Source organism: Ictidomys tridecemlineatus, chromosome 3 (genome assembly GCF_052094955.1).
Source record: "Ictidomys tridecemlineatus isolate mIctTri1 chromosome 3, mIctTri1.hap1, whole genome shotgun sequence".
NCBI lineage: Eukaryota > Metazoa > Chordata > Mammalia > Rodentia > Sciuridae > Ictidomys > Ictidomys tridecemlineatus.
In genome coordinates this window covers 175008824-175035527 of record NC_135479.1, presented here as the reverse complement: position 1 = coordinate 175035527, position 26704 = coordinate 175008824, and the positions used below count along the sequence as shown (strand labels likewise).

General features: G+C 44.3%; 2 long non-coding RNA genes across 2 annotated transcripts in view; one reads left to right on the top strand and one right to left on the bottom strand.

Annotated features, from left to right (window-relative positions):
- Positions 1 to 811: 811 nt before the first annotated feature.
- On the bottom strand, positions 812 to 6087 carry LOC144375891 (uncharacterized). The gene is made up of 3 exons (XR_013435743.1): positions 5910 to 6087; positions 3127 to 3257; positions 812 to 1566 (listed from the first exon to the last, which is right to left on the bottom strand). It is a non-coding gene; the product is annotated as an uncharacterized LOC144375891 (long non-coding RNA).
- Positions 6088 to 6253: 166 nt separating this feature from the next.
- The window catches only part of LOC144375890 (uncharacterized), a 48229-nt gene continuing 27778 nt past the window's right edge, over positions 6254 to 26704 (top strand). The window contains exon 1 of the long non-coding RNA XR_013435742.1: positions 6254 to 6407. This is a non-coding gene — a long non-coding RNA (uncharacterized LOC144375890). The remainder of the gene's footprint in view (positions 6408 to 26704) is intronic.

Genomic DNA, 26704 nt, shown 5'->3' with positions numbered 1-26704 from the left:
GGGTTACTTGCCTTGCAAGCATTTCTTATTGCTGGATTCTTAAATCTTTTCCAAGCTACAGACCTCTGCTCCTAATTCTATTCTTGACAGATTGCAAGTTGGATTATAGAGAACTTCCGGTGTGTGAATTCAAGGGATATTTCAATTGCACCAAAATTTCAATAATGTACTTTGCAATTGATGCCATTAATGTGGTGCACGAAATAAAGTATTAAATTTGGGACTGTCCTTCACTTCTGGTTCTCTCTGGTTGTGTTTGTAGTGCTCAACTCTGAAAAAAAAAAGAATAAATTTTGTATGAAAGCCCAAAGCTGAAAATTGAAGGACTTCCTTTAAGGCATATGCTCATGTCTACAACTGATCTGGGTCATCAGTTTCTCTGGGAACATACTTTGCTTAGCAAGTTTTGCCTTTCTTGAAAATATTCCTTTTGAATCTGAGAAAGTAAAACATCTGCCTGTGGTGAGTCAAAGGTGTAAAAGTGAGACTTTTGGAGTTCACTATAGGAAATGAAGGGTAGGGGTCCAAAAGTTCACACAACTCTGGAATGAAGTCCTGTGAATGTTTAGACCCAGAACAATGACAGAAGTGATATGAGCTGAAGAATTCTTGTAATAAACATTTACCATACATTGATACTGGGCAGGATTAACAGGCAAGGGAGAACCCTGTGTGGACCTGTGCAAAGTAAACCCCAGCATCCATCCCTTTTCCCGCCAAAAAAAGACACCTGCACAGGGCCCATGCTGGCATCCAGCCAACCCACCTTTCATTTCCCAATCTCCAAATCAAGCACACTAGTGGAAAACGATTGTTTCCATGATTTTATTATACAAGGGACAGAAAATTTCATGAAGATCCAAGAAGCCATAGACTTCTCCCTTGACTGCTAATCTGAGAATTGTCTATTTGAACATGGTTTCTTCTCAGAGGATCGTCCATTGCAGCATGTTCACAGAGACGCCAGTGCTCTCAAGCCAAAGGCAGAAAGCCAGGAGTCCAGAGCCTTCAAATGTAAAGCCTCTGCATGAAAATGGAAACCTAAGGCAGAGGCTCCTGGCACCAGCACAGCAAGATGCTGGAAAGAGTATGGGCAATCTCGGGATCCCTTGGTGCAATGGGGCAGCCTAGGCACCTGTCTTCCTGGTTTCTTAGAGGCGTCCAACTCTCCTGGTGGGGCTGGTGGCTCCTGCTGGGTCTGAGGCCTTGGGCCTGAACAGGCAGGCAGGCAGCTCTGGGCCTCTTCTCAAAGTGCTGTGCCATCCGGATCCATGGATGGGGCAGTGAGAGCTGAGAAATCCACAGGGTGGTAAAAGTGTTTTGCGGTTGAAGTCCTGGTGATCCCCAGAAAGGAAGCCTAGCTGGGGATACAAAGGCAGAGGCCAGGGCCCAGCATCTGCTTCTTCAATGGCTGGCAGTGCCTGGGGCCCTGGAGCATACTCTCCACAATCCCAGGCCTCCACACAGCAGGGAAAATTCTTCTTCATAGCTGAAGACTCTCAGAGGGGGAAAAGTCTTCAGAGACCCCTTGCAAGATAATTTCTACTCTCCTGGGATCCTCTTGACCTGAAACACAGGGTGTGGAAGATATGAAGACAGGATCTCATGGGTACATTTCCGCTGAAGTTAAAATTCAATCATCTTGGATGTCCGTGTTGGATTGAATGGATGTTGTTGATAGATAGGTTTCATACCACTTTTGAAATTCCCAGGATCCCAATCACTGGTGGCAATGACCCACAACTATCCCAGGCTTTTGGAAACTCCATGGACAATCCCTGGTACAGTCCACTTTGCAGGAGTGAAGGAGCAAGAGTCAGATATCCTCAAGTAATGGCAGCAGCCATCAAAAAGAGAAGCACTGGCATCTGTTGCTGTTTTCTTGTTCTTTCAACATTTATTTCAACCAAGCCACCATCCTATTGGATGACGCTGCCCAACTTTAGGGAAGGTCTGTACTTCAGTTGCTATCCCACATGCCAATGATTACTAGACACACCCAGAAGGCTCTGAATCATTAGCATGTCCAAATCCCATCAAGGTGAATAAATGCTAACAGTAAAGAGGGCTACCAACACTGAATCAACAAGAACACCCGAAGAAATCTACAACTTGATTGCCATTAAATCAGGAAGCAAACACAAGGTGAGGCTGGAGATAAAAGTAAACCGCAGTAACAATACTAAATCCACTCTATCTTTTTTATGATGACAACCTGTAGAGTTCCCTACTAAAAGAGGATATAACATTAATACAAATGGGAATATATTCTTAATTTTTTCTTGGTTAATATTTTTTAAAAATCCCATTTTCTTTGTTTTAAACTATTTTTTAAACATCTTAATTTTTTTAATATGGCTTTGAAAATCAAACCCAGAGCCCCACACAGGCTAGGTGAGCGCAGTACTGCTTGAGCCACATAACCAACCCTGTTTTTATATTTTTAAATAGATTTCATGCATACCATTCTGTCTTTTTCAAACTATAAAATTCTGTTCAAGGAAAGATCTATTTAGTTATAGAGAGAGTAAATCATGTACAGTTTTTCCTCAATATTCGTAAATATAGTCTCTATCATTTGAGTTTTTCCTTGGTAAGATTTATTTTCTTCCCTTTGCCAAGCATTCTAAATTTTAAAGAAAGGTTGCACCTAATTGACCACTGTGTTCACTGATAAGTAGACTTTCTGTAGATTGACAGTACTTAGATTATTTGGTGACCTTCTGATTACATATAAATGTAGAATGCACCTCCTAAGTCTTCACTTCTGTGCATCAGTTAACACAAATCATTTAAATTGCTGTGAGATTTAACTTGCAGAAAAGTAATCAGTTTGGCTAAAGAAATGTAGGAACTATTCTTAATAAGTTTAGGTCGGTTGGAATGTTCTGAGGAGAGAAAACTATAATGCAGACAGATGCCCTTAAGAAGATCATCCCCATCACACCTTCTTCCTGTTCATTGCTTTCTACACATCATTTTCCTCACTTTACAATCACATTCATGCACCTGAGTTTTCTCGGGTGGCCCTTCTGGAAATGATGTCTGCACCCCAGCTTCTCAGAGTGCCATACCTTGAGTAAATCTGATTGTTTTTGAAATCTTGATTTCCAAGTACTTACATACCAGGGGTGAGTACATGGACTTGGATCCAGTAATAGATTCAGCTTTTAACAATTTCAGTTCACTGGCGACCTGTATCTGCATCCTTCTCATGCCATACCCTCACTTCTGAATGGCCTGTCCCGTCCTTTGTCCTGAAATACAAAGCAGGAGAGTAAATCTATTTCCCACATGAATATATTTTGCCAACTCAAGGTCTGATACTCCAAAAGTGGATTTCTTGTTTTGTACTGAACACCTTAACTGGATTTACTCAGAAAACTCAACACTACGTCTACCCTCCTTGTTATTTCCCTGTCTTGAATAATGATACCCAGAAATGTTAACAGTAACTCAGAAATCTAGGATGAATATTCCCTCCCTCCCTCTCTCATTCTTTTTTATTGGCATCCTTTTTCCTATTCTCCTTTTGAATTTCCCTACCTCCTTCACCATAATACTAACCCTGATTCTATCCAGAGACTGAACCCTCATGCCATATTTGTTATCACTGGTTTTAAAAAAAACTGAGATATTCTAAATTTCAAGATGAGGGCTAGAGCATGGAGAGAGAGAGAGAGAGAGAGAGAGAGAGAGAGAGAGAGAGAGAGAGAGAAGTTATTCAATGAGTTTACTTTTTAGGGTCAGACTAACAGATATGTACCACATTCTGGAATATACGCTGAAAATTTTTCTTGTAACCCCACCTGGTAGCCAACCAGAGCCACTATATATAGCTTATGTTTGAATTTTCTGGACTATGCATATTGTTCAATCCAGAAACAACAAGTGAACTGTCCCACTAGTCCACAAATTTTCCCATTTTGCTTTGTAATGCCTCTCTTATCTATAGCCAACGTAAGCTAAATGTGTACATTCCTTCCTCACATTTTCATGATAAGAATACTTTTGGCTCTTAGGCCTGGTATACATATTTCAAGCCACACTCCAGCCTTGCTACTGATGGTTATGGAACTTGTCTTGGCACCTGCCCCTTTTCTGGCTAGCAACCAGCATGGCCCAATGTGGACAGTGATTTCAGAGAACCATCAGTTTAAAGGGGTTTTGTTTAATATCACCTTCTATGTATGCATTACCCTTTCTAGGGGCAATGATGTCTGCATTCACTGTCCTCAGTACATGTTTCTCTGGCAAGTTCACTAAGACTCACTCCACAGTTTGTTGAAAGAAGAAATTCTCTCTAGGTTCTTAGTGGTTCACATTAATGCCTAACATTCATGGACTCTGGATGCCTTGTGTAATCTGAGCTCAACCAGGCCCAGGTTCATGCTGTCCCCATGCACTACTGCTTTCCTTTCACAGGAGAGACACAAAGTTTTATCCCAGAGCCGGGTGTGCTCCTGGATCCAGTACTGAATACAGTCCCAGATTATTAGAAACAACTGTACCAAAAATAAAAGTAGCACCAGGAATGGGACACTATGTGGAAGAATTAGGAAAAAATCTTTATAAATGTATTGTGAGTGCTACTCAGGAAGCTCATCTTTACCCTGCAGGAACTAGAGAATAGGGTACTTAAAATCCATCCATCTCTTCTAGAGAGCATCACAAACAAAGTCTTTTGAGCTGCAATAAGGATGAAAAACTGACACTAAATGACCAGAAAAAAAGGTTAATTTTCAATCCAGGAGACCTATGGAAAATGCTCTCTTTTTGGCTGGTGAATAAGGTGCACGTTGGAGTTCTCTGTTGAGACAAGAGGCAAAAAGGATTGTGAACTTTGTATCTCAATGTTACTGACCCTGGAGAATGTTCTCTTTTACTAGCTGCTCATTGGTTGCCATGGTCTTTTTCTTCACCTGAAATACCAGGCCCAGGGTTAATCACTGTTACCTCAGTATTGAGCCTCAAATTCACATTTGAAAGAAGGAGATGGAGATGCTTGCTATGGTTTGAATGTATCCCTGAAAGCTTATTCACAGAAATTTAATTCCCACCCCATGCAACAGTATCGGAAGATGGGGCCTGAAAAATGGGATTAGGTCAGCAGGGCTCTGCCTCCATGAAAGGCTTCCATGCCCTTTACAAAAGGGCTTTCAGTAGTGGGCCCTTGCACACATGTTCCTGTGACTTTCCATTATACAACAAGGTAGCACAAAGGCCCTTGTAAGTTGCCTGCACCATGTTTTTGACCTCACTATCTCCAGAACCAATAGAAAATATGTTTATTTTCATAATAAATTGCCTGGTTTCTGAGATTCTGTTATAGTGACAGAGACCAAATTAATATAATTGTTATAATTAGGAGTTCTCCTAATGATGAGGATTATGAAAAAAATCAGGATATGCCACCCTCAATATATGCCACTTTGGCCTAAGTATTATTTTCAACTAAAGGCATTTGAGTTTCTGAAATCTCTCTTTATACCTAAAAGTAGGGCTATCCCAAATTACTTGATCATCATTAATACTCACTCCAGGAACAATTACATCTCTCTCTGATGAGAGAATTTGCCACCACACTCAAACAGGCATTCTCTACAAACTATCTTAATTCCCTATTAATTGGATTGTAAATTCTCTAATTTTACCACTTCTTTGGAGGAATTAGTTCTTTCTGTGATGCATGCATACACACAAAACTTAAAATTCATAAATAGGTAATGCCTTTGGTCTTGTTCAGCTGTTTCCTAATTATTTCAGTCCCAACCAAGGCCATTGAATCTATCAAGGCAGAAGAAAATCTTTTCTTTGTTTTCCTAGAAAACATAAACATGTATTATTACTATCTTTCTAAGACATAGACATAGGTTCTGAGCCGAGTCCACACTTCCCACAAGACTCACCTGTGCACACTGCTGTGGTTCCAAACTTCCTTTCTGCATTTTTGCTTCAAATGTTAGAGAATGTCTTTTGTGTGTCACATTCTTTCAGTCAATAGTATCTTAACAAGTCTTGTTTTTGTCTTGTTATTGTGCTGCATTTCTTGGTTTCATAAAGCTTTCCTTAATGACATTTTACATACATATCTTTCTCTGTTTACACTTTGTTCCCTCTTTTCAATGACAAACAAGGACAGACACTGTGAAAGGCTCCAAATCACATGTTTTTCTGTTCCCCACAATTGGCCTTGGGGTGTTGAAACTATGGCCTGGCACTGATATGCCTGACATTGCCAGCTTGCCCAGAATGTAGCCAGTTTCAGACTGCAAAAGACTTAGAGTCTCCTCGTTGGGAATATGCCCTTCCCATGACCAGTGTCTGGCTATTCTCACAGGTGCACACCACACTGGAATTAGACTGAATTTTAAGACTTGAAGTAGCTCTGATGCACACTCCTTCAGGTGAGTAACTCCTACCAAACTCCTCTTAAGATTCCTAAACTGGAGTTGGTCACCCTTACCACTAGGGGTGCTAATTCTAACATTTCTGCTAAGATGCAAGGATAGGGTTCAGGGAAAGAGTTGGGGGTTAAGCTCAGTGATATAGCACTTGCTTAGCATGCCTCAAGTACCTGAGTTCAATCTGCAGTACATGAAAATATGAAAGAAGGAAGAAAGGAAGGAAGGGGTGGATTAGTGGGAGATAGGACTGATGGTCCCTCAATTTTTCTTTAAACAGTTCTCTTCCCTGGCCTCTTGATCCTGATAAGGTGGATGTAACTTTTCCTATGGGGAAAAGGCACTTCTTCCTTCATTCTGCAGACCTAGAGCAAAGGAGGCAATTGGAGATGCTTCAGGTACTAGATAGGGTTTTGGCTACAGGGGGAAATGGTAAGATAGTGGGGGAAGACAGTAGTAGTCATCTTGAGAGTAGGTGAGATAAGGGTTCAAATGGAGTCCACTTATCTCTCTGGGGCACCTGTCCCCTGCTCCAAACAATCGAGGTTTATCTGGGGAAAGGATAGAATTGATATGATGAGAGCCAGAGGAGTGTGGGTGATATTAAGGGCTGCTGGAGATGCACATGGTAGAGTCTGCAGTCTCTGTGGGGCATCCCTTCCAGTAGTGCAGATCTTTGGGAAATGCGTAAAAAGTCGTGGGACAGAGCAATTTCCACCTGTGCAGTGGCAACCCCATATTTTCTAGAAAATAAGTAATTCAGAGGATTCAGTTGAAAAACCAGCCTCTACCTCATAGCAAAGCCTGTCCAAGGAATGAACATGACCTTAGTCCTTGGAAAAACCCACAGAGCACTCCTAAGCACATTCTCACCCTGCTAAGTGGTTTATCTACAAATAACTGAGAGGCCTGCTAAGCCAGGTATCCCTGACTCAGTCAGGCTAGGTGGGGATCCATAGCAGCCCCCTAGAAGCCACCAATCAGCATGAGACAGGGAAATACCTGGGATGCGAGATAATCCTCTCAGAGGTTTATGTTGGTTGATAACAAGTTGGGAAACCATGTAATTCAGCACGTACACCCCTCATGGCTCAAACCAATCAGTTCAAAGGAATACCCCTTTTGTACTGACAAATCACCCCTACCCAACTTTTTTCCGCCAGTGAATGTGCTAATCATGTTTTAGAGTTGTTATTTGATTTTCCCCCAGTGCGTGAGATTTGCTAAAAGAGGCTATGATGTATGTGAAGTCCCTGCCCTCTCCAAAAAAATATATAAAACTTCTGCAAACCCTGGGCTCAGGGCCTCTGAGCATCACTAGTTTCTGTGTGTGCATGCGGAGTACAGAGCTAGCTCGCAATAAACACCTCTTTGCTGCTTACATCGATCTTGTGTCTCTGGTGGTCTTTGGAGGTCCCGAATTCGAGCATAACACAGTCTTACTTGAAAAGTGAGTGGAAAGAGAGGATTCAAGTGCTTGAAACTTTGCCACCATTGCAACATCTCAACACAGACAAGCCTTCAATGACTCATTTAAAAAATTAATTTGACAGAAGAACCCCAGCTAAGCAATTAGGGAGGCCTAGATTTAAGGTTTCGGGGGCAGAGTTTCCTATCGGAAAACAATGTGTTTCTCTGACTTGCCTTAAAAGCACTGAGGTATCTATAAAAGGGGAGGGGTCCCAGACCAAGATGGAGGGGGTGGCATGCAAAGAGGGCCCATCACTGCTTTATGCTAGCAGAGCTGTTAGTGTTCCGGAGGCCTTATTTTTCTCTTAGACCAGCCTGATTGGTGCCCACCTTGGGCGCTACTCAGCCTGCTCTCACCACGTGCAGCCCTCTGGGTCAGTTTCTGGAGGCTTTGGTAATCATGGACCCAGACTTCGCCAGAAAAAAGAAAGTTTTTGTTATGAAGCGTGAGTTTGGGGACAGCCAATGGGAGTGGAAATTTCACTAGCTTCATTGACTCACAGACATTGCTGCTGCCTTCTCAGAGCTGGCATAGATTTACCTGCTGCACCACTTATGGAGCCAGATGTGATGCCTCTGACCTCGGCAAAGCCATAAGCTGGGTTTGACTTTTGCAGGGTCCAGTGACGCAAGCAACTGGAATCTTGGTTCACTAGTGGTGCATCCAAAAGGAAAAGAGCCTGCTTTTCCCCTTAGCACTGCCATTAGTTGCGCCATGGCTCAGGAGAGAATGTTTCTCTGCACCCTGAGAGGTTCATTTCTCAGTGGATCCTAGGTGAGTTAGTGCAGCCTTTCCCATTCGCCTTTCCTGGAGTTTCCATTCGCTCTCTGACCAGCAGGGGGACCCGACAGTTTTCCAGTTATAGCACATATTTGTACTAAGCATGGGTGGCAGTAAGGCTTCTTTCTTTGGTTTGCCAGATTCTAGGTAACAGCACCGTGGTTAGCGCCAAAGTGGAAGTTTGTCACTGGCAAAAAGGCTAGTTGAGGTTCTTTTCGGAATCCCAGAGCACCGTTCTCTCCTGCCTACTTTCTCCTGGTCTGGGCTCAGCTAGTTGTGCTGTAGGTGCATTTTTCGCTGGCACCCCCTACTACACAGCGCTGATGAGTTCTAACATGTAGTTTCTGCTATTGCCTGGAACAGAGTTCCTTAGTGGCACCCAGGCTGGCAAAGCCAAGGCGCCTCTGCCACTGAGCCCTTCAGCTATGATCCAAGCGTCTTCCTCTCCTTGGCTGCCAAACAACTGAGTTTTGTTTTAGTGGCAGCTGCCCCTCTGTCTCAGGATCCCTGGCCTGCCTGCGCCATGCTTCTATTGGCTTAGCAAGCATCAATTTAGAGGCGCCTGTAATTTCCACTCCTTAAAGTGTCCTGATTGGAGGCGAAGCTAGAAGCCTAATCGCGTCCTGGGGTAACGCCCTGGGTTTCCTAGTCTTTGGAGTCCCTGTTTGTCTGTGGCCAGTTAGGAAGTAATACCAGAGGGCGACCTCTTCGTCCAAGCAAATCCGGGATTGGCCATTTTTTAAGCATTTATTCCAGCTTCTGGTGTTTAGTCGTAAAAACTCAAGTTTAGCAGCAGTGCCTGCAATTTAAGTGGAAGAAAGTTCCGAATTCCTGAGAACAAACTCCATTTCAGCTTTGTGGGTGATGGTTAAGTCGGGTACAAGCGTGAGTACAGGCGAAAGCCATTTTTCTGAAAGGCCACTTCAACAATTGCCACTTATCACTATCCTCAGTTTCTTTTTCCTAACCAGTTTGGTTTTGCAATGGAGAGTTCCGCTTTGACTATGCATGCAGCCGCCTGTGATTTTTTTACTCACATAGAACTCAGGGAACACCAGCTATTGGGACTTCTAGATGTCACCAATACCGATCTCTTTTTAATTTTAGGAAATATAGCTTTAGGCAGAAAAGGTCTCAGTTACATCACACGGGGATATTAAAGTCCAAGATCACACTGTGCAAAAAAACATGGTTTACAGTTTCCTTGTAGGGCTCTCTTTGTTTTGTTTATTTTGAAGACATTTTTCTTTTGGTAAATTTTGCTGTGCGTTTTGTTGTGTTTTCCTATTGGCTTTTAATAATTTTATTAATTGTTTATATTTACGTAAATGTTATGCTTTTCCTAGGGATTCCCTCAGTGTCACCCCGGGGCTTTCTGCCTGCAGACTTGTTCCTCCAGGAGGTGGTATTAAGGTTTATGTGTGGTGTGCACCAAAAGCTCAGGTGTGAGACAGTGCAAGGTTTGGAGGAGAAAGAATTGATCTTAATTAGCCTGGATTTAATGGGTGAATGGATTCCTTAAGTGATTGACTGGGTGGTAACTGGAGGCCCAGTGGAATGTGGCCTAAAAAACCAATTCCCTTGGGGCATGGATAGGGGTTATATATCCCTACCTGGCAGGTGGAATCCCTACCACCACCACCACCCTACAACATTAGCTGCTTCCTTGTGCCACTGTGAAGTTCTGCCTCACCCAAAGCCCAGAGAAATGAGGCCAGCCTTCCACAGACCAAGACCTTTGAAACTGTGGGGCCTTAAATAAACTCTTCCTTCTCTATAATTGTGCTGGTTGACTCCTTTTAATCACAGTAGCAAAATAGCCAGGAAATAGAGCTGGGCCTCTGGACAAATGATACGTGGCCAAGTTCTGGCGCCTGCACTCTCTTAGCTCTACAGGAAGCTGGGTTTCTCACCAGCCTTTGGGGAAGCAGCACCTAGAGGATCTCCAGGTTGAGGCTCTTCTCCAAGTGCCCCCCAAACCTTTTCTCCCTCAGGAGACCTGGTGGTTCCCTGTTCAAACACGCTTGTTCCTAGCATCGCTATTTTCCCAGGGCTACTTTTCTTCCAGGAGGTGTTCACTGAGAGGGCTGGGCCTCGATTTTTCTGTCACAGGTTGTGTTTTCACCACCTATGAGTTCAAGGCACAAGGGTAACCTAACCCCAAGAGATCGCCCTTCATTGACTGCAAAGCCAATCGGCACAGGCAGAAGTCCTGGGAAAAGTCTACTACTTGTAGTAAGCAAGTGGTGCACTGGGACCTGTGACCAGTGTCCTCTAAACAAGGAAGGCAGGGGAAACACTTACTGGGAAGACCTCATGCCTATTCTTGCTGCTAAGACTTGTGACAATTAGCAGGTGGGCAATTTTCTGCGAATGCTCAGTAGAGACACTTAGGAAAGCCAGTTCAAAAATCTGGGCTGTAAGGCACTGGGACCCCTCCTAGCCTGAAAATGTGTGCAATTGAGTGAACCCGTGTGGGTGCTAAAACAAGGTAGGTTTGGGGATCATCATGGACTCTAAGCTATAACACTACAACTTGAGCTCCTTTTGGAACTGTTTTATTGAAGCAGTTTGAAGTCCATTTCATTGTGGCATAAATCACAAATCAGATCAGTAAAATGGACATTCCTCATTTAAGTAGTCCAGAAAACAATGGTAATGTCCTAGTGGAGCCAGGAGAATAATATGGTGAATCAGTCATTTATTCCCAGGTGCTTCTGTGGATATTTTTTAAAGACTAGATGCCTGTTTTGAATTATTTAAAGGTGCTTTTGGATTTCACAAGTGTTCATATTAATGCTGTGAGAAGTATATTGGCAATAGAAAAATATCTTTCTTGCTGGGCTAGAATATAAACTAAAGAAATTTTATTATGGCACACTGATTTCCCTACAAATTCTATACCTTTTTGCTGGGTGCATGATGGCCCAGGAGATTTTATTAGTTGTACTCTTTCAGGGTGAAAGACTTGTCATCACAAGTAAAAACACAGGCACAAGCTGGAACTTTCCTGAGCATGTTCAGATTATGCTTCTTCATACCTGTGTTCACAGGTGGCAGAGGGAACCCCTCCAGGGTAAAAAATTCTGCATTATAAAGAATTTGAAGCAGTGGCCTCCAGATTCCTGATGAAGGGATGTTTCCAGGCAGCTTAGATTATGGTAGCCAGCTAGGTGTAGCTGAGCCTCCTCCTGCATTGCTTGGAACTGCCAATTCTAGTCTCAGGAGTCCCACTCATTCATCCCTGAGGACAAAAGCACCTGAGGTGTCACCTCAGGCTCCTGGGTCTTGTGTGAACTAGGGTCAAATCATGTGTTGGTATGTGTCTTCTTCCTCTTTGGAGAGTCTCTTTTGCTTCCCTAAAAACCAGAGAGGATCCAGCCAACAAGGATTTGTAGCAGACCAGTGGTATCCCAAGTTTCTAACTCAGGGACTCCAGGCTGAGAGAGTAAAAAGCACACCTACCCAGGGTCCATCAGACCCAATCCTTACCACCCACCACTAAGCATCCACTCTTATGTGCAGACTTCCAGCTTAACAAGGTCCCCCACCAGAACTCTAACAAAACATCTTCAAAGTCCCTGTGTTGAGAGTGATGAAGCAATAATGGATAGTTGCCCAGGTTTAAGTGGCCAATCCACTGCAGCTACATAGGATGCAAATCATGAAGACTCTATACTTGTATATGTGTACTTCTGCTGAATGAAACAAGACAGTGTCCTATAACCAATCATTCCTACTCATGTACATGTAAGCTGAGATTTTAAAAACAATAGCCTCAACTTATCCCCAACAGATTTGGCTACCAAATGAGCTTCACAGTCAAATGTATACTCCAAACACTAGGTTTAAACTTTTGAATTATTGTATTACTAATGAACAATCATTGAATTGTATTCCAAATTCTTTCTTGCAAGAGGCCTTTGGGAGCTGGGTGTCATGGTGCATGCCTTTAATCCCAGTGGCTCAGGTGGCTTAGGCAGGAGAATCAAGGGTTTAAAGCCAGCCTCAGCAACTTAGCCAGACAATAAGCAACTCAGTGAGGCCCTGTCTCTAAATATAATTCAAAAAAATGGTGGAGGGGTGGTCGCTGTGAATGTGGCTAAGGGACTCTGAGTTCAATCCTTTGTACCAAACAAAAAGAGACTGCTTATGGGGGCCTTTCATTCTCTTGGTGAAAGCAAAGAATATTACATAAATTTTTCACCTTCCAGTGAGAGGTCTTATTGATGTCAATACCAAAAACAGTTGAGGAAAAAAGCGAGAAAAATTTTGAGGAAATAATTCCTTTCCATTGATTACTGATAGTCTTTTTTATCTATACCTTCTGAGAAATAATGGGCAAAAAGTAAATTAGGGTCTTTACATAATGGCATTTCAGTGTCCCCAACATATGTCTGTGTCATCACTTCCTAGCCTAGGTCTTCTTTGGGCAAACTAACAAAAATATTCCCTGAAATACTGAAAACACAGAGTTATCCTTCAGTGGAGTTCAACACATGGAGAAAAGTAATACTTTGCAATTCACAATAGGGATGTGTATGATTCTTCATAATGGCATCCACATCAGCAGAGGCAACACAGAGAAGTGTGACTGCAAATGCAGAAGAGGATGTGCTGGAGATTGGGGTCTATCTAATTACCTGACATTTTGTAGCAGTCACAAAAGAAGGATCATCATCTCTGTAATTTCCACTTCCTGATATCTTTGATATTGTGCTGATCATCTATTTTATATAAGTGTTCTCCTTGCTTCTCAAAATGCAGTGGGTGCTCTCAATCCATTCCCTATTGAGAGGTTCTGGACTTGAGCCAATTAATGGATGTAGGAATTCTAAGCAAGACCCTGTCTCAAAAAAATAAAAAGGGCTGAAGACTGGTAGTAACTCAGTGTCATAGCACCCCTGATTTCAGTCCCCACTACCTGGAGGAGGTGGGGGAAACTGCACTCTTATAACCTGATGGCAGGTTGCCCTGCTTTCAGGCTTTTTATGGTTTAGGTCGTAGTTGGCCAACCTCCCCAAAGGTCATGTGTGAAATAATGCAAGAAAGTTTAGAGAAGAAATTACTGGGTTATGCAGATCTTAACCTAATTAATGTATCAGTATTCTGATAGGTATTAACTTGGGGGTAAGTATAGGCAGCTAGTGTGTGGATGGAGGAGGATGGAGAAGGTGGGTCCCTGGTATATGTTTTGTCTTCATTAAGTGGAGCTACTTTTTGCTCTCTCTCCTGCCACCCCACCCCTGCTCTCACTTCTTTCTAGTTCAGTGAGCTGAGATGCTTTTCTCTACCACACATGGTGTTCTGCCCCACCTTGGGCAAAGAGCAACAGATCAAGGGAGTTGGTCACCTATGGACTGAAATCTCTGAAACTGAGGGCCCCCAAAAAAACATTCTTCTCTAATCATTCTTCTCAGATCTTTTTATCACAATAGTGACAAAGCTGACAAAACAAAACCAGGGCCTGGCACAGTGGTGGCACATGCTCAGGTGCAATAGTGAACCATCTGCCCCCAAACAGCTGAGGAGGATGAGGCCAACCTTAGCAAAGTAGCCAGTCACTAGAAAACTCAGTGAGACTCTAAATAAAATACAAAATAGGGCTGGGGATGTGGCTCAGTGGTTGAGTGCCCCTGAATAAATCTCTGGTACAAGAAAAAAAAAATGGGGCTAGACTACCACATCTACTTCCTGGCTCTGTTGTTGCACAAATGTTACTAAGGAAAATTGAAGCCATGTGCCTGACACTCAACCAGCAGAAGAAGTAGTCGTTTACATAAAAAGAAAGAAAATAAGTCATGAGAAACATTTCTGCAGTGCAATTAGGAAACAATACAACAAAACATATCCATCCAGGGCCAAAGTATCCAAAAGAAAGTTTAAAAAGCAAAACATCCAGGCAAGCATCTCCACAAAGTGAAACTGCAAACTTGGGGCAGGGGCTGTTGGTTGAACTCAGTGTAGCATGCTCGAAGCCCTGGATTCAATACAGTGGCACCGAAAACAAAAAACAAAAAAAAAACCTAGTGCAGTCTGGGCTTTACTGATTAACCATGGAGCAAACTAATCCTACATTGTTGCTAACTGGGGCTGCTGGGTATGCTAAATTAAAAAGGATTTAAGAACTTGTGTACACTTGTGCAACTGTGATTGTTGCAAACTGAGGCTTCATGCGACCAAGAAATCCTTGACACAGATAAGAGGAAACTGGCAATGCCTACAGTCATCCACCAATTGAGTATTAGGTGCCACTAAGAAGTCTGAGGCACTGCTTAGCTAGTACTGGTTTCCTTCCACTAAGTTCTGACCTGAAAACGCAACCTTGTGGGGCACTTCAAATCTCATGCATAGCTAGGTGGATTTGACTTCTTACTTTTACAAAGAAAAAAAAAATTCACCAGAACTTGCTCAGAAAAAGAAAATTTAAAAGCACAACTAAGAAATCACAGTCAAAGAATAATCACTTAATTCGTTCACATTTGAGTCTACATCCAACCTGTACAAGGTGGAAAATTCTGAGACAAGGCTAAGTCAGACTTCAGTGGCCTACTCGCACTTGCCTGGGCGAAGAAATCTCAGATATGGCCATACTGAGTCCTGGTACACTTAAGTAATGGTAGCACTCACCTTGTGAGTTGGTAAACCTTGCCTTCCAAAGCAAACCTAAGTGGAAAGACTGCTAGACATGCAAATCAGTAAGGCATCTTTTCAAATTGGTGATCTGTGCACTTGTCCACTGTTGGAAATCACCTGGCCCTAACTCCAGAAATAGTATGATGGATAACCCCCGCGGAACTTTTGACAGGATAAAAATTCTGTAAAATGCAATGAAACACCATCCTTAAAAAACAAGGGAAGGTGTGAGAATAGAAATATAACGAACTGGGACTGAAACAAAATGCCAAAAAATATAAAAAATACATAAGTACGTTAACTAAATCAGTATTTAAAAACGGGCTAGAGCCTGGCATGGTGGCGCATGGCTACTGTAATCCCGGGGACTCGGAAGTCTGGGGCAGGAGGATCACAAGTTCAGGGCCAGCCTCAGCAACTTAGTGAGCCCTGTCTCCCAAGCAACTGAGCGAGAGCATGTCTCAATAAATAAATAAATAAATTTTTAAAAAACACGTTGTAAAATCGAAAGGTATATGAAATTAAATGAGAAAAGCCAAGGCGTATTTATATTGAAAATTATGCTAAGTAACAAAATGAGTATTAAAGATTACGAAATAAAATCGAGAAACCAATTCTTTCTTTAAGCCTACAAAATTCTTAGAGTGATTGTAAAATCGTACAAGTCATTTCTAAAAGTTGAAATGGATAAAAGTCTCAAGTTGTGGAAGGGAATGTGTAATAAGACAAATACAAATGTTTAAAACAGAAGAAAACAGCAAGTAAAGGGAGACCTGAAGACTATAGAGAATCGTCAGGAGAAAGAGAATTTTCAGAAATTGACAAGGAACAACTAAAGGCAAATCTCAGTGCATTTTAATTGCCATTTTGTAACTGAGAATCTTTTCAGAGAGTAAAATCATTGAGGGTCCTTCTCTAATCTGAAGCTGCCTCGCTGCCAGAAAAGGATGGGCAGCACCCCCAAAGCGTTGAGAACCCTGGCGAATCCACGCCAGGAGGCCCCAAGAAACTAGATGCGGGTTCCAACAGTTGGAGAATACAGGTCGGGGGCACTCAGAGAGACACTGGTCCACAGAGGTCTTGGTGTCTAGCGGCTTGTCACAGGAGTAAGGGACTGGGGGGCTACATCCTTGGCAGTGAACTCTGCTACACCTTGGCTGCCTTGGGTTCTTCCACAGGCTTCTCCCATCTGCTGGAGCCTCCAGTTTCTCACATCGCAGTTTCTCGGCCTTGGTTAGTTCCCAGGAGCTCTGGCCTCCCGCAAAATGTGTTTTATGGTGGACCCAGCGCCCCCCCCCAACAGAACTGGAGAGCCGCTCCTAGTTGAAGTGGCGGTTGTCAACAGAGAACTCTCCTAGGACAGGGTAGCAAGGAAGAGGCCAAGTTTCACTGGTTTCTAAGCTCAGCACAGGAGGAGGCCCCGGCTCTGGAACCACCTCCTCAAAGCCCAAGCCTGCTTCACAGGGCCCAGAAAATGCTACTCCATTGGGTGAGCCTCAGACAGCAGGACAGAAGCCTCTGCCCTGATGGAGACATAAGGCAGAGCCTCCGCACCATCGCCATCCCCAGTATTTATGATCTTCCAAGCGGAGGGCAGAGACAAGCCAGAGAGGCTAAAACGCAGTGATAGCAAACTCAGGAGCTCAGTAGGAGAAAACAATATGAAAAAAATTTAGATCCTACATAAAACCTATGTGATGGGAAAACGCAGCCTAATAACAAACCAAAGGGAACCTGAACCTAAGAAATCCAGAGCCTGCTCTGTGAGCCCGCATCACTATGCAGTCTTTGCACAAATTGCCTCCTGATTAAGTTTGCATGCGGCTGCTATGCCCGCTCTGACTCTCTCAGTACCACAAGAGTGCCCTGTTACTGGCACTAGTTTCCTATGGAGCCATGGCATTTCTCCTAGCTTGGTCTATAGATGGAGCTGCTGCACCCTCTCCCTAGCTCCTTGCTTCTCTGTGACCACCCCACTAAATGACTAAACACAGCTCAAAGAGGCATTCTTTTGACAACAGCTATTTTCTTCTAAAGCCCCAGTGTCTCCTGAGCTGCTGTGACCTTGTTCCCAGGCCAATAGGTGCAGCGCCTTGGGGCTCAGTGTTTCATGGGGCATCAAGGCTCATTGCTAGGAAACCTAGGGGCCAGGCAGGGATCACAGTCCTTTGTATGTTAAGTTCCCCTTCAGCTACATTGTCTTATTCAGCTAGGATTTCCTTTTGCCTTTAATCCTTTCGGATTTTATGTAGGAGACTCCACTGGCCAGATAGGGATGTATATCCCACAGCCACACCCCCAGAGAATCCTTCCTCAGGCCTCAACCCACAGGCCTCCAGTTACCACTCAGTCAATACCATCAGGAATTCATTCACCCATTAAATCAACGCTAATTAAGCCCAACCAATTCTTTGCCAAACTTTGCATGGTCTCACACGTGAGCTTTTGGGGCACACCACGTCAAAAACCATAACACGTGCTCCTGGAGGAACAATAGTAATTCTAATGAATATTTGGGAAATGATTCTGCTATACTAAATGGGCTAAGGCCTTTAATATCTAACTCTGGGAAGAAAGTGGATTCAGTAAGTTTTATAATTATAGCATCTATTTGATAAGACTCAAAGCAAGTGATGACTTCAATTTGCATCAGAAACATTACACACTGTAGTGTATAAGAAAATAGAGTATCTTGGTTTTAAATCAACACATAAGATGATATTTCATAGGTTTTTAAGTCCAGATATAAAAGTCTAATCCCTTGGATTGACATTTATGTTTGTATTTGTACTAGGTATTGGTTTCCTGGGTTGAATTTTCACCCTGAGCTTTTTTCATATAGTCATAGTTTGGCATTCTTATTTCATCTCAAGTGGCTCTCTCGGCTCTCTCTTTCCCTTCCTTTCTCCCTTCCCCTTCCTTCCTATCTCCTTTCTTCTTTCTATCTTTCCTTTTTTTTTTTTTTTTTTTTAGAAACTGCACACAACTTTGATAGATCCCAAACTCCAGGATTCCTACTGTGACTTCTATTGCCAATGCAGTTCCAGACACTGACTTCTTCCTGGACTCAAGGTAGTTTCTTCTTCCTGAATCTTTTTTCTCTGCTACATTTCCTTCTGGTACTCTAGAGCTCTGTTGAGTGATGTCCTCCCCCCACCAAGGTTTCACCCAATTCTGACTTCTGATATGTTCTTGCCTTAAAACTACATGAGTGTTTCTCCTAGAGCAGCAAAGTAATGATGCTTCGGGGCAGTGTGAACCTGGAATTTGGAAAGGAGAGTTCAGATTACACTGGGTATCCAGAGTTCTTGACTGTTATAGTGCTAAGTGGAGCTACAAAGAGATGTTATGAGGTCAAAGATTTGAAATCATAATTGAAGATTCATCAAGAAAACAGATTGGGATGAGTAACAGTGAAGAAAAAATGCATGTGAATGAGATGAAGAAGAAATAAGTACATAAGACTGGACACTTAATGGTTTTGAACATAATAATCATTGATAATTAGAAAGAATCAATAATATTCACCCAAAATTAATTAGAAAAATGCTGAAAATTACAGAACTCTTTTCAAATTCCCTCAGACAAATATATAATACTACTAGTTTCTATAGTAAAAAAGATAATGCTAGCCTCACTAATGTTAGACACAAGAAAAGTAAAAGAAACTGAAAGGGTAAAGTTTCTAAGCTGGAAAGCTTGAATGTAAAAGATTAGGTATTATTAAATTCCTCTGTTGCACCCAGATTCCTGAGATAGTTAAGAAAAAGCCCTACTGTCCATTTAGCCTAGGGCCCTGTGCAGTTTGTCACAGGGCCCAAACTAATCAGTTTAAATGTGTACCCCACTTAGAAATGACCAATCACCCCCTCCCAACCTGTTCCCACCAATGAATGTGCTAATCACGTCTCAGAGTTGTTGTTCAATTTTCCCAGAGCCTCATGATGATTTGTTCTGATGTATGCAAAGCCTCCCGCCCTCCGCAAAAAGTGTACTTAAGCTCTGCTTGAACCTCTGCTCCGGGCTCTGGGCTGCTCTCTCTTCCTGAGTGAGCCTTGAGCCTCAGCGCACTGAATTATGATCCTCTTCAATAAACTCTCTCCTGCCCATTGCATGAAGCTGATCTCTTGTGGTCTCTTTCTCCAAGGATTCTCTGGACCCTTACAAAACAAACATTTAAATGGCATATTATAAAGTGTTAAGAATTTTTATTACAGGGTCCAAGGATGTAGGTCAGTGGTGGAGCACTTGCCTAGCATGCTTGAGTCCCTGGATTTGATTCCTACTTTATAAAAAAAAAGAAGGATTGTCATTATAACCCATGTCATTAAAAAGTTGGCAAAAATACATTTCTCAATACTGGTTGTTTGAATGAGTTTGGTAGTGTTGGGGTGCAGCGAAGCGACGGAGGGGAGAAACCACACAAGAGACTCACTTCATGCAATCGCAGGGGGGAAGTTTATTGAGGATCCTGTTCCAGCGCGCTGGGACTCTGTGCTCACTCAAGAAGGGAGAGCAGCTCAGAGCCCAGAGCTGAGGTCAGGTGGAGCTTAAGTACACTTTTTGGAGAGGGTGGGGGGCTTTGCAGGCATCAGAACAAATCATCATAAGGCGCGGGAAAATTGAACAACAATTCTGAAACATGATTAGTACATACATTGGCGGGAACAATTTAGGCAGAGATGATTGGTCATTTCAAAGTGGGGTATACATTTAAACTGATTGGTTCTGGGGCCTAGATGCGTACGTGTCATGCTACCTAGAGCCCTTAGCTATTAATCAACCAGGGAATCAATGGAGACATTTACTGGGCAGTTCCCTCATTGTTCTAACAATTTTACAGGGATTACAAGTTCCGGGGATAGCAGAGGAATTGTAACAATAGACTTGTATGATTGTAACAATTGTCTTTTTACTTTTTAACCCAGGCCTTGTAATCTAGAAGCTTTACAATGCCCTAGTCTCTTACACTTTAACTCAAGCTCTTGCAGCTTGGAATCAGCTTAGAATTTTTACCTTTACATTCCCCACTCCTTTTTCTAACTACTTTTAATCTTAAAAGTACTGAATCATAATTATTGGAAGGTCTCATTTTCCATTTCCACCAGTGGAGCATATTGCTGTCTGATTACCATGAGTTTCACCTGCCCAATCTGAGCCTGGAGAAAAGAAACTATACGGTTAAGCAAACAGGGACCCACAGTTAGTAACAATATAAGAATGATCAAGGGTCCAGCTAGAGCTGATAGGAGTGTAGTTAACCAGGGGGACTGGGCAAACCAAGACTCAAACCACCCTTGTTGAGTCTCTCTCTCTTTCTGGCGCTCTTCAAGGCGTTTTCTTAGTTTACTCATGGATTCTTTTACAACTCCAGTATGGTCGGCATAAAAACAACATTCTTCCCTTAGGGCTACACAGAGGCCTCCTTCCCTCATAAAAAGAAGATCTAACCCTCGCCTATTCTGCAATACAACTTCAGAGAGTGAGGTTAAAGACTCCTGCAAGGCTGTGATAGAAGTCTCTAATGTCTTCAAGTCCTGATCTATTGCTGTTTCTAACTGGGCCATTTGTTGTGACCCCCGGATCATGGCAGCGGTTCCTGTACTAACTCCTGCAACAGCTCCTATCCCCAATAGTAGGGCCAGTGTGAGGGACACTGGTTCCCGACGGAAACGGGTTATTTGTCCCCCTACTAAACCTTCAAATGATTCTGCATCATGAAAAAGCACCCTGGGGAGTACTTGCACCATCACACAATAGTTTACTGAGCTGTCAAACACCTGGACTGAAATGCAAGGAGTTAATCCTGAGTCACACGCCCACCAGGTTCCTTTCTCGGGGACTAGAAAACCCTGCGTGACATTAATTTTTCCTCTCTGGGTACATATATGCTGTTTACTTTGGGGGGGGGGACCCTATACATAAACCTGCCCCAGTTACTTCTGGGAGAGTTAACTTTGGATTTTTACCCCAACTGCAAGTGGAACTCTGTGTCTTCACAGCGTAAGTCCCATTAACTGCTATTCCTTCATAGTAAGGGGGTGCGGCAGAGAGGCATAGCCAGCAGGATTGGGTGAGGTCTGGCTGTGTGGAGTTCAGCACCGAGAAGGTTCCTTTAATTAATTCCCAGGGGGAGGAGTCAGCTGTACTCTGTACTGGGGAAGTTGGCAAAGACGGATACCGGGAGGAATAGGATAGTAAAGGGGTTCCAGTAGTTCTAAGCAAAGGGGGTTTGGGAGGCTTAATTCCTGGCTTAAGGGGATTGGGCCCTATTGCTATGGGATTCTCTTCCTGCTTAAGTCTGATGGTGAACCAGAGACCAAAGTCATAGGTGGGGCCATAGACATAGAATCGCATTCCCCAGGTATTTCCCGTAAGCCATGTCGTCCTGAGGTAGCCCCTTGCTTTTGAGGTAAAAGTTATGTTAAGGGGGTTACACAGACTAGTTTTTCCACAGTGAGTGTTCGACACTCGGCTAGGTAAACAGTCCCTAGGGTGTATCCAGGTGTCATTTCGCCCTACCTGAATCATGCTGTCTGAGGAGTTTGGTTTCCACCATGCAGCTCCTGTTTGTTCACAACCCCAAGATTTGCAATAAAAGTCACTGGGCCCTCCACAGGTTCGGGCCTGTTTGCGACTTCGGAAATCAGCTGGGCACACATAATAATCAAGACTGGCTAGTCTACACCTATGATGTGGGCGATGACATCCATAATGCATATGGTTACCCCGTGGGGAACGTTGCCCTGATTTGGGGTCAAACGGGATCTTCGTGGGGTCCTCTATGTCAGGGAGGTCCCAGTCAGAGAGGCCTATGGCCAGTTGACAAATGTCCGGATGAAGAGATGGCCACCAAGTCCATAAGGGAGCTACATTCGAAATAGACCATACTACTTGTCCAGTGGGATTTATAACTTGCCAATGTTGTTGAACAGGCTGATGGGGATTAGGGCTGCAGGCGGTCAGGGGAAGAATCCATAGCCCTACCCACACGACGGACACGCAGCTTGAGAGGGTTACCAGTCTGTTCCAGTTTCCAGCCGGAGTCCGGACAGGGCGCAGGCTTGAGATGGGAAGCATGGATCCAGGAAGCGATCCCATCTACTTTTACCGCTGTAGGTGTTATGAGCAGCACCTGGTATGGCCCTTTCCAGCGGGGTTCCAAGGATGACACCTGATGTCGTCTCACGTAGACGAAGTCTCCCACTTGATGTCGGTGTGGGATTTCCTTGTCTCCGGGCTGATAAGCAGTGGCCAGCCGTTTCCACAGGTATCGTTGGGTGTGTTCAAGGGCTTTAAGTCTGTTAAGCAAGGGGGTGTGAAAGGAATCATTAGGTCTCAGGGTTGGTGTCAGGTCCCTGATTGGAGGAGGGGCACCATAAAGAATTTCATAGGGAGTGAGGTTGCACAAAGAGACAGAGGGGGTATTTCTTGCACGGAACAGGGCATAAGGTAGGAGCATGGTCCAATCTTTTATGCCGGTCTCTAAGCTTAATTTTGTTAAGGTCTCTTTGATTGTTCTATTCATCCTTTCTACCTGTCCTGAACTCTGGGGTCTATAGGCACAATGTAACTTCCAATTAATCCCCAGGGTCCTGGCCAATCCCTGACTTACCTGGGCCACAAACGCCGGTCCGTTATCGGACCCTATTACCTTAGGCAGTCCAAATCTTGGAAAGATGTCTTCCAGAATCTTTTTGACCACCATCTGAGCCGTTTCTTTCTTCGTAGGGAAGGCTTCTACCCATCCTGAAAAAGTATCTACAAAGACTAGGAGATACTTAAGTCCATACCTTGCTGGCTTGATCTCAGTAAAGTCCACTTCCCAGAACTGTCCAGGTCTGGTCCCTCGCAAACGCTTTCCTATTGGAAGCTTGGATGGGTATGCATTAACTAACTGGCAGACTTGACAAGCTTTAGTCACCTGCTCAGCTATTTATTTCCTCTGCGAGTCAGTCAACAATAAGTCCTTTCTTTTGTCCTTCAAGAGTGCCTGTAACTTCTTTGAGCCTAAATGGGTGAGCTGGTGTACATCTTTGACGTAGAGTTGAGCTTTTTGAAATGGTGAACTCGGCTCTGTGGGATCCCAGAGTTCAGTGTCTGTGTCCCCAGGCCATAAGTTGCCTGAATGTTCCTGTGCAGCCAGGTTTCCCGGTTGCTGTTCCCCCGACGTGGAAACAGTTAACAGGGTCACTCCTTTTAGGGCTGCCAACTTGGCTTCCTCATCTGCTCGTCTGTTTCCAACTGCCACAGGGTCATTCCCCTTCTGGTGCCCCTGGCAGTGCACTATAGCCAGTTCTTTAGGGCCTTTTACTGCCGAGAGAAGGTGGAGGATCTCATCTCTGTTCTTTATTTCCTTCCCGGCGGAGGTTAGTAGCCCCCTTTGCTGATAAATAGCCCCGTGCACGTGAGCAGTGGCGAAAGCATAGCGGCTATCAGTGTATATGGTGGCTCTTTTGCCCGATGCTAGCTCCAGCGCTTTCGTAAGGGCAATTAGTTCTGCTTTTTGAGCTGATGTTCCTTCTGGGAGGCTAGAGGACCAGATAACATTAGTTTTGCTAACTACTGCTGCTCCAGCCCGCCGCTTACCTTCCTGGAGGAAGCTGCTCCCGTCCGTAAACCATACGACCTCAGGGCGGGGCAATGGCTGATCCTTTAGGTCTCGGCGCACACTGGTCTCTTCTGCCAGTATGTGCTGACAATCATGAGCAACAGGTCCTGATGATTCTTCTGGCAGCAGTGTAGCCGGGTTAAGTGGAGCAGGAGGTCCCAGCGTTATTCTGTCTTTGTCAAGCAGGAGGCTGTGGTAATGAGTTATTCTGGAGTTTGACAACCACCTGTCTGGAGGCTGACGGATGATGCTTTCCAGGGCATGGGGGGCTATGATGGTTAGCTTTTGTCCCAACGTTAATTTATCAGCATCCTTTATTAGAAGGGCTGCCGCTGCTATAGCCCTTAGACAATGGGGCCACCCGCTAGCCACTGGGTCCAGTTTCTTTGATAAGTATGCCACCGGCCTTTTCCAAGGTCCCAAAGTCTGAGTGAGCACTCCCCGTGCTATTCCTTTCTTTTCTTCGATGTAGAGAGTGAAGGGTTTTTCTACATCTGGGAGTGCCAAGGCCGGGGCAGATAACAGAGCCTTTTTGATATTATCAAAAGCCTGTTGGTGCTCAGGGGTCCATTGGAATTGGGCATCCCCCTTTATCAATGGGTATAGAGGGGCTGCCAAAGACGCAAACCCAGGAATCCATAACCTACAAAAGCCGGCAGTCCCAAGAAACTCTCTGAGCTGTCTCTTATCAGATGGGGGCGGTATCTGCACAACGGTTCGCTTTCTAGGCTCAGTAAGCCATCGTTTGCCGCCCCTAAGAGAATAACCCAGGAAGATTACTTCTTGTTGACAAATTTGGGCCTTTTTGGCAGAGGCCCTATATCCGAGCTGAGCGAGCTCGGATAATAGTGCTCGGGTCCCAGACTCACAGTTCTCCTTGGTGTTGGCTGCCAGCAGCAAGTCATCCACGTATTGGAGTAGGGTGACTTCGGGGTGTGCAGTTCTGAAGTCGTTGAGGTCCCTGTGGAGAGCTTCATCAAAGAGAGTGGGAGAGTTTTTGAACCCCTGTGGGAGTCTAGTCCAGGTTAGTTGGCCAGATGTTCCTATCTCTGGATCTATCCATTCAAAAGCAAACAGCAACTGACTGTCCTTATGCAGGGGCAAACAGAAGAAAGCATCTTTTAAGTCCAGCACAGTGTACCATATCCGCTCCAGATTCAGGGTGCTAAGCAAATTGTATGGATTAGGGACCGTGGGGTGAATATCCTGTACTCTGTTGTTGATCTCTCTCAGGTCTTGAACAGGGCGGTAGTCCCCAGTTCCTGGCTTCCTTACTGGTAACAGGGGGGTATTCCAGGCCGATTGGCAGGGCCTTAGGACCCCCAGAGCCAGATATTTCTGAATATGGGGTCTTATCCCATCCCTAGCTTCTTTGCTCAGAGGATATTGCTTAACACTGATTGGAGAGGCAGAGGCTTTTAATTCTATTACTATTGGAGGTTGTTTTACCGCCAGACCTAACCCAGCAGTTTCTGCCCAGGCGTCAGGATAATCCTTTATCCATCTCTGGGGTAGTCTACCTGTTTGATCAGTCCCAGAGGCTGTGAAGAGTTGGTATTCATCTTCTACTGACATAGTCAGAGCCGTGGCTATAGGGGCCTTCACTGCAGGGTTTAGAAACTCCACTTGGGGGCCATCAGGGTCAAAAGTTATTTTAGCCCGAAGCTTGGTGAGTAGGTCCCTGCCCATCAATGGGGCCGGGCATTCTGGGATCACTAGGAAAGAGTGGTGGACTTTTCCCCTTCCTAGGTCCATAGTCCTCTTTGTTGTCCAAGCCCGATATTTACTGCCATTAGCCCCTTGAACTAAGGACCTTTTATTAGATAGAGGGCCCAGTGGGGCCTTGAGGGCTGAATATACTGCTCCTGTATCTACCTCGAAGTTCACTGGGGTCCCCTCCACTTCAAAAGTTACCCTGAGCTCGGGGAGGGGATCCGAGCCCCGACTTTCCTAGTCATCTTCTAGAGTCAGCATGGCAGGCCGGCGTGACTGCTTCTTTTTGGGGCACTCTTTGGCCCAGTGTCCTTTTTCTTTACAGTAGGCACATTGATCTGAGGCCAGGGGCGGCCTTTGGCGTGGGCCCAGGTATCCCTTTCTGTCTCCCTGCCTTCCAACTTCTGGCCTATCTGTGGCTGTGACCAGGACCTTAGCCAATGTTTTAGTCTGCCTTATGTTTCTCTCATCCTCCCTGTGTTCCCTTTCCTTCTCCCTCCTCTGTTCCTTTTCTTCCTCAGTTTCTCTCTTATAATATACTTTCTCAGCCTCTCTGACTAAATCTCTTAAGGTCATCTCTTGTAGTCCATCTAAACGTTGTAACTTTCTCTTAATATCCAGGGCAGCCTGCCCAATAAAAGCCATGGCAACAGATGCCTTTTGGTCCTCTGCCTGAGGATCAAAGGGAGTATATCTTCTATATGCTTCCATAATCCTCTCCAGAAACATGGAGGGGGATTCATTGGGTCCCTGAATTATCTCTCTTACCTTGGCCAAATTAGTTGGCCGCCTAGCAGCCGCTCGGAGACCCGCTACAAGAGCCCGGCGATAGGTGGACAGATGCTCCCTACCTTCAAAGGTGTTAGGGTCCCAATTGGGTCGGTTTAAGGGGAAGCCAGCTTCGATGATGTTAGGAAGTTGGGTTGGTCTCCCATCTGGTCCAAGAATATTCTTTCTGGCTTCCATGAGGATTCTCTCTCGTTCCTCTGTTGTGAAGAGAGTCCCCAAAAGCTGCTGGCAGTCATCCCAAGTGGGCTGGTGTGAGAACATCAGCGACTCAACTAGACCTGTAAGCCGGGTGGGGTCCTC